Source organism: Amblyomma mixtum, chromosome 4 (assembly GCF_055824585.1).
Source record: "Amblyomma mixtum isolate Tamu chromosome 4, ASM5582458v1, whole genome shotgun sequence".
NCBI classification, from domain to species: domain Eukaryota; kingdom Metazoa; phylum Arthropoda; class Arachnida; order Ixodida; family Ixodidae; genus Amblyomma; species Amblyomma mixtum.
The window spans coordinates 44,228,782-44,239,865 of record NC_143015.1 but is presented as its reverse complement, the minus strand read 5'-3'; the positions used below and the strand labels follow the sequence as shown (position 1 = coordinate 44,239,865).

Here is an 11,084-nt window from a genome sequence, read left to right as displayed (position 1 = left end):
GTTGATCCACAGGCACTACGACCCAGCGGTGCTCAGCCGGAGTGATGGGAAGGGGGCTGTAGAGATCAATGCCAACGCGGTCGAATGAGCGTGTGGGGCAGGGCAAGGGCTGCATCTGAGTGATAGAGCGGTGGGGAGGGGATTTGTGACGTTGGCATTCCGGGCAGGAGCGAACATATTGTCGGATAAAGCGGTACATTCCCCGCCAGTAGAATCGGAGTCGAAGGCGCATCAGCACACTGGAGGTCGGCGTGAAAAAAGGCGCATATGCCGGAACGGAGGTGCCGAGCATTCTTGTACACGTGCAAGAAAATAAGCAAATGATTACAATTACTCCATCTGAAATGTAACTGATGACAGTGGTCAATTAGCTCCCCAGAAAAGTAGCTGAATTTACTTTTCCTAGAACTTTATTTTCATAACATAAACTCACTCATACTACAATAAACTAGTGCGCCTTGCTTGATATTTTTTTTACACGTTGGCATATTTCAACAGGAGTTGTTTTTGAAAATTGTCATCGTTGATTTTGCAACGTTTCTTCGTGAAACGATCAGCCGCACCATTGAACACTTTCGGTGTAAGTGCTGGAGGTAACATGTTGTGCACAAGCTCGTAGTTTCGCAGTGCTGTGATGCCAGTTTCTACGACCTCTATGAAGCTCCGCGCATAGTTCGATCAGTTCGTGGGTATACTTTAATTCTATCTGAAATCCACAGCGATCAGCTTCAGTGATGAATTTTATGTACAGAGGTTTGGAACATATACAGGTTCCTCAGTTGCTCCAGTGCTGTGCGAGATATGGCTGTCCGCGATGGACCAAAGAATTCAAGAAAACCTTATTGGACTACGTGTGAGGAAGGTGTACCGCTGCGTAGATGATTACTTTGCTTGCTTACAAGAGGTGCAACCTGGCAGCATGGCGACTGCCACTATTTAAATGCTGCGCATCAACAGCACATTGCTAGGCGGACTGCAGTTCACCTGTGAGTTTCCTGTTGACAACGCGATACAGTTTTTAGATGTCCTCGTCAAGTTTTCTTGAGTCACAAGTGTGCTGGATGTACAGGTGCCCACAAAAGTTTGCGGAACGCCGATATTACGAAAAACATCAATTTGTTAGCTGCCTAAAAGTGCTGCCAGATACTGAGGGGTGCATTCGGCAGGTTAACGCTGGGAACTACAAAGCACACTCTTCAGTTCACGGCTGCATGCTTACGCTGCGCAGTAATTAAGCTTTGTGGGCACCTGTACTACCCCAGGTCCAAAAAAAGCGCACTACCTTTCGATAGCTCTCATTCTAAGTCGATAGAACGAGCTGTAGCTAGCACTACTCTTCAGGCGGCTCTCAAGAAATTGTTCCAGTGGCCACACCTTTACAGTAAAAGCTTCGATGACCAAGTGGGTCGCCTATTTAGTGCTGGCTATCCAAGTGCATTTCTTTCCAGCATTTGTTAAAGCCTGCTCTGCAAAACAACAAGCACAGGCAGAAAGAGAAATAATGAAACGGACAGCCATGTTATTCCATATTGCCACAGCTTGTCGCACACTGTTAAGAAGATGGCAAATAGTTATCGCATATGCGTGGTTTTCTCTGCTCTGCACAAGCTTGCAAGGTCTGTGCAATGCTTGGTGATCGAAAGCACAAATCACGCTCTGAGAAGCACGTCAAAAAGTGCACAAAACGGCGGAGCAAACTTATATATAAGATGCCCCTCAACTGCAATTGCGTTTAAATTGGACAACCGGGAAGATGCTATAACGACAGGGCCAGAGAACACAACTTGAACGTAAAAAATAAATCAGGTGGTTTCTTGGCATACCCTTGTAAGAGCGGTAGTTGTAAACCGCTCTTGAACTAAAAGTTTCTTGCATACACCAAACACAAACAGGAGCGAGAGATTGCACAACCTTTTCTTATTTCTAAAGGGGGAGAGAAGTATGTCAGCACACCCTCGGTTTCACTCCTTGATAAAGATGGGTTTCTTGATGAAGAGCTGCGATTTTTGGGCGGACACGTGTACACTGTTTCTTTTTTGTCGAAGGTGATGCCTGCCATCTTTTCTGCGATTTTCGTATGTCTTGATTACCCTCTGACTGGACTGGGATCGTCTTTCTTCTTTATGTTTGACCCTGCTTCGATTGGAATGGTTTTCATTGTTCACACCGATCTCTTGTTTTTTGTCTTTTCTCTTCTTCGCTTTTGACGCAGCCTGGCAAAGTGATATAAAATTCTTCGTTGATAAACACAGGTTATTTCTTGTTTATTACAGGTTCTAAGCCGGTTTTATATCGATTTTCTAGTTTTTTGCTGTTTAGAACTAACTGAGGCCTGTGCTGTTAATAAGACTGTACGGAGAAAGAAGGTTTATCACTTGATCTTGTGATAGACGTTCGGCACGGGTGATGGTTGTACCTATAAATTATATCGTTTTGTAGCTAAATAAATCTCTTCGTAGTGAGCGCCCGTCTTGTAGGTATTCCTTCTCATAGACCACGCCATCTTGGCGCTGTTTCTAACAGCTGAAGGAAAAAAGCAGCGAATTAGCTAGGCACGATCGACTGTTGCAAGAAGCATCCATAGATGGCGCCAGCTACACCAGGAACGAATACCGCTCAAAGCTCAACACGTCAGGCAGCCATGCGCACCTTCCTGCGGTGCCAAACTATTAGACGCAATCACATTGTCGCGGACGCTTCTCCCTGGTAGCCATTTTTGTAAAGAAGAAATTCATTGCTGGTAATCGATTACAGAAAAAGAGTAAGAATAGCCACAAACGTTACCGTTTGCGAAATTAAATCAATCGATTAAGATTGCACAAAAATATTATTAATCACAAGTAATCAATTACGTGCAACTCTGAAGCTGAGGAATGACTACGTTTGCGCTCCTAGGGAAGGTAGTTGCGGCGGTAGAGCAGGCCGTCCCGTATTGTAAAGTGGCGGGCCTGACGACGAAGAGTGCGGGTAGCAGGTCGCATAGATGGTGTAGAGAGGAGAGCGAGGAGGGAAGCGATCCAGGGGTCCTAGCTTTATTCACTTGGTATGTCGGGAATACCAAAGGAAGAGGAATCATTGATAGCGAGGGATGTGGAGTCGAGGTCACAGAGGGGAGGTGAGCGGGATAGGGCGTCGGCATCGGAATGCTTACCGCCAAAGTGATAGCAAAGTGATAGACGCCTTCAATTTCATATTCTTGTAAACGCAGAGCCCAACGAGCAAGGCGACCAGAGGGACCTTCGAGGAAGGGCAAGCAGCAGGGGGCATGGTGGTCAGTTACGACAGAGAATGGCGAACATATATGTAAGGTCGGAACTTTCCAATAGCCCAGATGATCGCCAAGCAGTCTTTTTCCTTTACTGAATAACTCCTTTCGGCTTTGGTCAAAGTGCAGCTGGCATACGCAACATGCAAAGCCGGGTTTCCGTTGTGCCAGGACTGCGCCGAGGCCCACACCACTGGCATCTGTGTGAATTTCAGTGTACTGGCTGGGGTCAAAATGGCGGAGGATCGGAGGGGACACAAGAATGCGGCGGAGCGTGGAGAAGGCCGCATCACAGGCTCGTGTCCAAGACGAGAGGTTGGGGTCGCCGGCAAGCAGCTCAGAAAGGGGAGACAGGATCGAAGCGCATTGTCGCACGAAGCGGCAGAAATAAGAGCATAGTCCCATGAAGATACGCAGCTATTTCAGGGAAGTCGGTCGAGATAATTCGGCGACTGCACGCAGCTTGGCAGGATCGGAAAGAACGCCTTCTTTTGAGACCAGGTGGCCAAAGATGGTTAGCCACCGGGCTGCGAAGCAGCACTTCTTCAAATTCAGCTGCAGGCTGACGTTGGTTCGACATTGCAGGACACGCTCGAGGCGGACCAGGTGGGACGAAAAGACTCTAGACAAGACGACGACATCATCTAGGCAACAGAGACGCGTGTGCCATTTGAGTCCGCTGAGAACTGTGTCCATCATGAGCTCGAATGCGGCCGGCACGCTGCACAAGCCGAACGGCACCATGTTAAATTTGTAGACGCCATCGGGCGTAACAAAGACCGTTTTCTGCCGGTCAGCAGCAGTCATGGGCACATGCCAGTCGCCGGAGCACAGGTCGAGCGAAGAAATAAAATCCGAGAATAAAAAGAAAGGAGTCGGTCAAGAACTTCAGGAGGTGGAAATGGTTGCTAATTTCAAATATAAATCTTGAAGGCACAATGGAATCTATGTTAAGAGCGCCATTGTAACAACTTGGTACCGCAAATTACATGGCATTTGCAGTCTTCCCATTTGGGGTCCGAAGAGCATACGTATGACGTTTGTATAATTTCCAATGAAAATTATTTTTTTGTCGTGGGCAGTATCTCGAACATAAATCGTTAGCTCTGAAAGATCCCTTGCCCGGAGGATATCTAATGGTAACAGTAAAGTGGTAAAAATGCAGGTCAGTATCTAACAAAAAGCACGCCTTGCATTACTGTAGTTCCATGACGTACATGAGAGCGTTCTGACCGCCTCTATGCTTCACTAAGCACCCGAATAAGATTTTGAACAAAGCATACAAAGCAAGCTGTTTTTATATATTAAAGGTGCCAGGATCATCTGCGGCCTCGTTTAGGTCACGGGGCCAGTGCATGTTGTACATGTTTCCGCAAAGCTTTCTTTGTGCTTTCGTGTTCTTTTGTTACCTCCGCTTGAACACGCTGTAATCACTCCGTTTGCTAAGCTGGACATGCGAGGAGGGGTCTGGAACAGTCGTGATCCCGCCCAGCTTTTTGTGCGAAACTTTGAGCGAAGTTGTCGGCGTTTTAAACATTTTATCTCGAAATTTGCCTACTGCCTTTCAAGCGGTGGTATGAGCAGTTCAACGTCACTAGGCTGCACAAGTGCTCTGAGAGACGACGTAGTAGAAAGTACAAGTTAATTTAGACTTCTAGGGTTTGCCCAAGTGCACAGACATTCCATAGTAATACAGGCGCCTTTTAGATTTATTGTCCATCTAAATAATGCCGCCGCATTCAGGATTCCATCTCGCGCTCGTGGGCTCAGCATAGCTACAGCAGCTAAGGCTCCGCGGCGTGTAGCCATCCTACAAATGGGTGCTGCCAAGACCGATGGCCATTTTGATATTCGACGAAGGCGAGCGTCCTTGTTGCTACCGGCACCACCCAGTTGTTTCATTGCTTGTTGATACAAGTTCGCCCTAGGGAGCAGTTCCCTTCGGAAGTGCTCTGCTATTTTGTTGCCAGTCCAGCTGCCTCATCATAAAACATTGCCCGTTAATATTCCTTCAAGTTTTCAACGCGTTCAAAGGAAAGGCGCGAGGAATTTTGTGCAATACTTTGTGCCGTCTTGTTGCGCTTTAATTCTTGCCAGCTATGAACCAACATGCCCCGGAGAGTGTTTTAATGCAATACTTTCACCAACAATTAGCGCAGAAACAAGGTTCCTGTGCTCTTTCGAAAATATTCCTGAGCGCTGGTATGTAAACCTCAATACTCGGTCTTCAAGAAACTACAAAGAAGCTGGCAAAAAGCAAAAGTGCGTTGGTAAGTATGTGTGCTTACTAATGAATTGCATGACGAGCTTTCCATAGCCCTGCAAGTATATCCACTACAGATTTTATCGGCAAAATTTGATCTCTTGATGTTTATTTCGCATGCTGCATGGCAAGCATTCCAGGAATGCTATTTCTTCCAGTTTAAAATTTTATTTTTCAGCTGCGAGGGGTGACCTTTGTCGCCTTTTCCGAGCACGCGGAATTTGGGTCACACAATGCCACGCTGGCGTTTTTCCCGACACCTGCCAGTTATCTGGGAGTGACACTGCCGCGTCGCTATATTTTTAGATTAGCGGGCGCAGAGCATTTTTTTGTGCTTGTGTCATGTATCTCCCAGAGCTGGTCTAAACACAAAAAAAAGGAGACCAATGCATTCGCTCATGTAGGAATTCTGACGCTGTTTACTTCAGATGTCGACCTTCGTTATAACACTATAAAAAGCTGTACGGCACGCCGTTTTGATTCACACCGCTAACAGCTCTTCCAGCCACTTGAACGTGCAAAAAGAGGTAAGAATTCTTGGATCTCCGTCGCAACATGCACATTACAATGCTCGTGAGCGAGCTGGAACCTAAAAGCGATTCTTCGATATAGAACTGAAAGAAAATTGCATCTTCAATGCTTTCAAATGCGCACTGCTTGCTTCGACTGGATTCTTGTGGTTGCGAAAAGTAACACTCGCTATTAACTATGTGTTACGGGACAAGCAGCTCTGTTTTAAAGCGGTTGTTTTGAAAGCCTCTCCTTTTACATTAAGTTATAAAACATTACTGAGAATGCTGACCCAAATGACGCGGGTTCCATCGCGGCCGCGGCGGCCGAACTTCGATGAAATCGAAATTCTAGGGGCCCGTGTGCTGTGTGATGTCAGTGCACCCCCCAGTGCGACCTCAGTGCACGTTGAAGAACCCCAGGTGGTCGAAATTTCCGGAGCCCTTCACTACGGCGTCCCTCACAGCCTGAGTCACTTTGGGACGTGAAAACTTAATAAACCTAATAAACCACTTACTGAGCACGCGGCGTCAGAGGAATACAGTAGCTTTTCAAAAATCTCTACTTTTCTTTGAGAGAAGGCTGCGCCCGACGTGAATGCGTGGTGAGGCAGAATGTGGCTGGTTATAGGCACACCCACTAAGAAAGAACTTAACTCACATATTGTGACTAGAATGGGAAAGTACGAAATGCACCCAGGGGAAAAACTGTAGACGTTTTCCCAGAAGAAATCCAGAAAGGCAGCAAAATGCTTACCCGCCGCGGTGGCTCAGTGGTAAGGCGCTCGTCTACCGAGCCGGAGAACCCGGGTTCGAACCGTACCGCGTTTCGATGGAGGCGAAACGCAAGAGGCGCCCGTGTGCTGTGCGATGCCAATGCACGTTATAGATCCCCAGGCGGTCCAAATTATTCCGGAGACCTCCACTACGACACCTCTTTCTCTCTTCCTTCTTTCACTCCTACCTTCCTCCCTTCCCTTACGATGCGGTTCAGGTGTCCGCCTAGATATGTGAGACAGATGCTGCGCCATTTTCTTCCCTCAAAAACGAACCAACCAACTAGCAAAATGCCGAAGAGCGGTCACAAAACCTGCGACAATACCACAGTAAAATAGCGAAAAGTGGAGGTCTTTATTATAGTTTGCGAATTTAAAGGAAAGGAAGTTCAGTTGTTTTCTAAAACTGTAATCAGCGACAGGTTATCGGTTGACTCGTAGCGCGTACGGATTGTCATGCATAATGCACTACCCGATCATTTAAAATGTCGGTGCCATATTTTGGCATAGGTGGTCGAGGATCGAAGAAAACTGCACTCAAACTTACTTCATGTCTGCAGAAATATGTGGAGCCTAAAGAAATTGAAACTTTCTCTACTCTTGCATGAAATATAAAGTCCTAAGTTAAAGTTGAGTTCAAAAAGGTATGCAGGTACAAGTTTTTATAGGGTATGCTTCACCACATGATTCTGAATTAGTACACGCAAAATACATTCCACTAGCTTGCATTGCACATGACTAATTTCTTGCAGGCACCGCATGGTGGAATGTGTTATGCAAGCTGGAGGAGTAAAAAAGGAAATTACAATTATTTATTTTGTTCCCATGAATGGAAACAATTTACACTAAAAATTGTGCCAACGGATTTGGCCATTTTTATCTTCGTTTTGTTCCCGTGACCACAGAACCCAAGACCACTAGCATTGGACAAGCTATAAACCGACAACACAGCATAGGTTTCCTTTTATGATAATAAATTTTAGTTTGAAATGATGACCCGCCCCGTTTGTTTGTTAGAAGCAAACGCCAAGAGTGCATGTTAACACAGTCCCAAAACGACACCGATCCAAGAGGCTACACTAAATAAATTGCTACATTAGCAATGTGCCAGGATATGGCTATTGTTGAAAATAGCCCCCTGCCATAGGCAAGCGCATTGACGCCATCCGATCTGAAAATGGTCTTGCGGATGAAGTCGTAAGAACAACTTTGTTATTCTGCTCTCAGAGACACACAATGCATTGTAGATAGTGCTCTTTATTGCACGGGAACTCCGTTGAACCTTCAGTCAACTTTTAACCGCTTTATGTTTGAATAAGGAATAAGGGAAGGAAACTGCCAAAAATCAGACACCAACAAGCTTTAATTCTTAAAAGATTTATTTAGGATTTCTGTGTACGAGTACAAGATTAGAGGTAATGAAAAAGTCTCAAACACAAAAACTCCGAGAGAACAGTTTGTGCTGCCACTTTGCTGACATTTGCGCTTGTGAACAAATATTATTTTTCATGCAGGCTTACAAAGAAGAAACATGGCGCCTATCAACTTCCTTCACGTTTTTCTAGCCATCATTGGTAAGCATCACCTGTTAAAAATCACAGCGTAAGCAGCACACGTTATGAATGTGTATCTCTCTAGAATTGCGTGTCCATTTTTAGCGCGTGCAAGATACGCAAAGAAATAATTACCAAAAATAGTCGTATTAACAAACAGAAAAAAAAAGCGCTCGCAGCGCACACTACACAGGCAATGCTGGGTTTATTAACGACATGCTTTAGGAGTTTGCCACAGCATTTCTTACATGACTGCTCGTTCTTTACAGTTGCGCTTCTTATGGCCGTGCCGGAGGTGAATGCCGCTGACGTGCTTAATACCCTAATCAGCCTTGCATCCAGTCTTGGACGCAACAGTGAACCTGAGCCGAAGCCAAAAGAATGAGCCCTACTCCAATTTACCCAGCGTATCGGCGAATGGATGGATGTAGACGCACATAAGTCAAGCTGCGTCACGGTGTTCTGATTGCTATAACAGAATAAAACCATCCATTCCATGAAAATGTAGGAACGTTTTGGAGGAACCACAATAAAGCTTCTGATTATGGAAAAAGAAAAACTTGAACCTCACTGATCACATTCTTAAAAAAATGGCTGAGGCTTAACTTGGTTAAGCCTGGAGAATGCGAAGCATCATCGTGTCGCGCAATTTGGAGGCGCACAACCACAGCGACGGCGCGAGGTGGGCCCCCGTTTCTCCACTGTCGTGACGCCATCAAGTCACGTGGTGTGACGTCATGTATCACGTGATTTGGAGGCGCACAACCACAGCGACGGCGCGAGGTGGGCACCCGTTTCTCCACTGTCGTGACGCCATCAAGTCACGTGGTGTGACGTCATGTATCACGTGATTTGGAGGCGCACAACCACAGCGACGGCGCGAGGTGGGCACCCGTTTCTCCACTGTCGTGACGTCATCGTGTCACGTAATGTGATGTCGTTGTCGTGACGTCATCGTGTCACGTGGTGTGACGTCGTGTCACGTGATTTGGAGGCGCACAACCACAGCGACGGCGCGAGGTGGGCCCCCGTTTCTCCACTGTCGTGACGTCATGTATCACGTGATTTGGAGGCGCATAACCACGGTGAAGGGCTGAAGTGGTAGCTAAAGTAGTATGCTTCGCATAAAAAATGCGATAGCCTTTGGAAGTTCGTCTACTCCCAAATATTCCAATGGAACTCCCACATTTTCGAAGTAGATTTGCCACAAAAAATTGGGAAACAGCACCGCGCAAGTGTGCGTGGAATAGAGAGGAAGCCTGGGACGGAGACGTGCCAAGCTATTAGAAACAGCAACACGAGATCTGGGCTGTCCTCCACAGTGCAACTACAGCGAGCAAATGGTTGGTAGTTTTTTGCTACAAGAGATATTGGGTGGAGACTAAACAAGAAGTTTCGCTGCCATGAAAGAACAAAGCATTGACCAGACTATATTGAGCGAGCTTTTGAAAAACAGCCTGCATCAGCACTATATATTAGCGCAGGGGTATGAGAGATCTTTTAGGATCCAGTTTCATCAACGTCAAGGACCTGTGCTAATATTGTAGCACACTTGGCGATTTGGGCATGCACTGGGGATGTAAGAAGGAAAAGTCATAATTGATGCGTGGTGTTCAAGTTCACTCAGTTTCGCTTTTCTAGTTCCGTGGAGTGGAAATATTCTCTCTTATAGCATAGGCAACATAAAACATTAGAAATACGATCGTACGTAGTAGAGAAATGATGAGGCCGTGGCAGTAAATGGCGTTGGCTACGTACACTAGATCGTTCAGCAGCCGTAGAGCCATCCATACTGCCCCACAATCTGCCATGAAGGCTTTCCAGCAACTCGTGTGCACTCCATTTCACGATATAGCAGTTGTTTTCCGAATCTAACATACTTTTCTTTAAAAGACTGTGAAATATACACCAATGCTACCTGTTGAGGTGGATTGTGCGGCATGGCGGACAGTAGGTCCGTTGGGGGGGGGGGGAGTATAAGATTATTATTTGACTATTTGTAACTGATTATCTTCTTCCGGCAATAACTTTTTCCGCAAAGTGGAATTAAGATTTCCGGTTTTAGTGCACAATACTATACAGCGGATTCGGAGGCATTCAACACCATAGGCGAGCCGATTTCATAAAATTTTATGCGAAGCATATTACAATAGGTAACCCAAGCCCTTCGTGACGGTTACACGCCGTGCACACCACGTGACACAATGACGTCACGACAGATGAGAGACGGGGCTCCAACTCGTGCCGTCGCTGCGGCTGCACGCCGTGCAGACCACGTGGTATGGTGACGTCACACCACGTGGCACAATGACGTCACGACAGATGAGAGACGGGGCTCCAACGCTCCAACTTGTGCCGTCGCTGCGGTTGCACGCCGTGCAGACCACGTGGCATGGTGACGTCACACCACGTGACAAAATGACGTCACGACAGATGAGAGACGGGGCTCCAACTTGTGCAGTCGCTGCGGTTGCACGCCGTGAAGACCACGTGTTATGGTGACGTCACACCACGTGACACAATGACGTCACGACAGATGACAGACGGGGCTCCAACTTTTGCTGTCGCTGCGGTTGCACGCCGTGTGAATCACGTGGTATGGTGACGTCACACTCCCGCGCATTTCGAACGCGCGTTCACACTCGGTGTAGGTGAAACGCTCGCTCCACTGGGCAGGCGGACGCGGCTTCCGTGGCAATCCAGGCGCTCACCCAACGC

The 11,084-nt window shown here is 46.8% G+C and overlaps 1 long non-coding RNA gene across 1 annotated transcript; it reads left to right on the top strand.

The window, feature by feature from the left end:
* Positions 1 to 5,936: 5,936 nt before the first annotated feature.
* Positions 5,937 to 8,925, top strand: LOC149346356 (uncharacterized). The gene is made up of 3 exons (XR_016292073.1): positions 5,937 to 6,055; positions 8,328 to 8,387; positions 8,636 to 8,925. It is a non-coding gene; the product is annotated as an uncharacterized LOC149346356 (long non-coding RNA).
* The last annotated feature ends 2,159 nt before the right edge of the window (positions 8,926 to 11,084 follow it).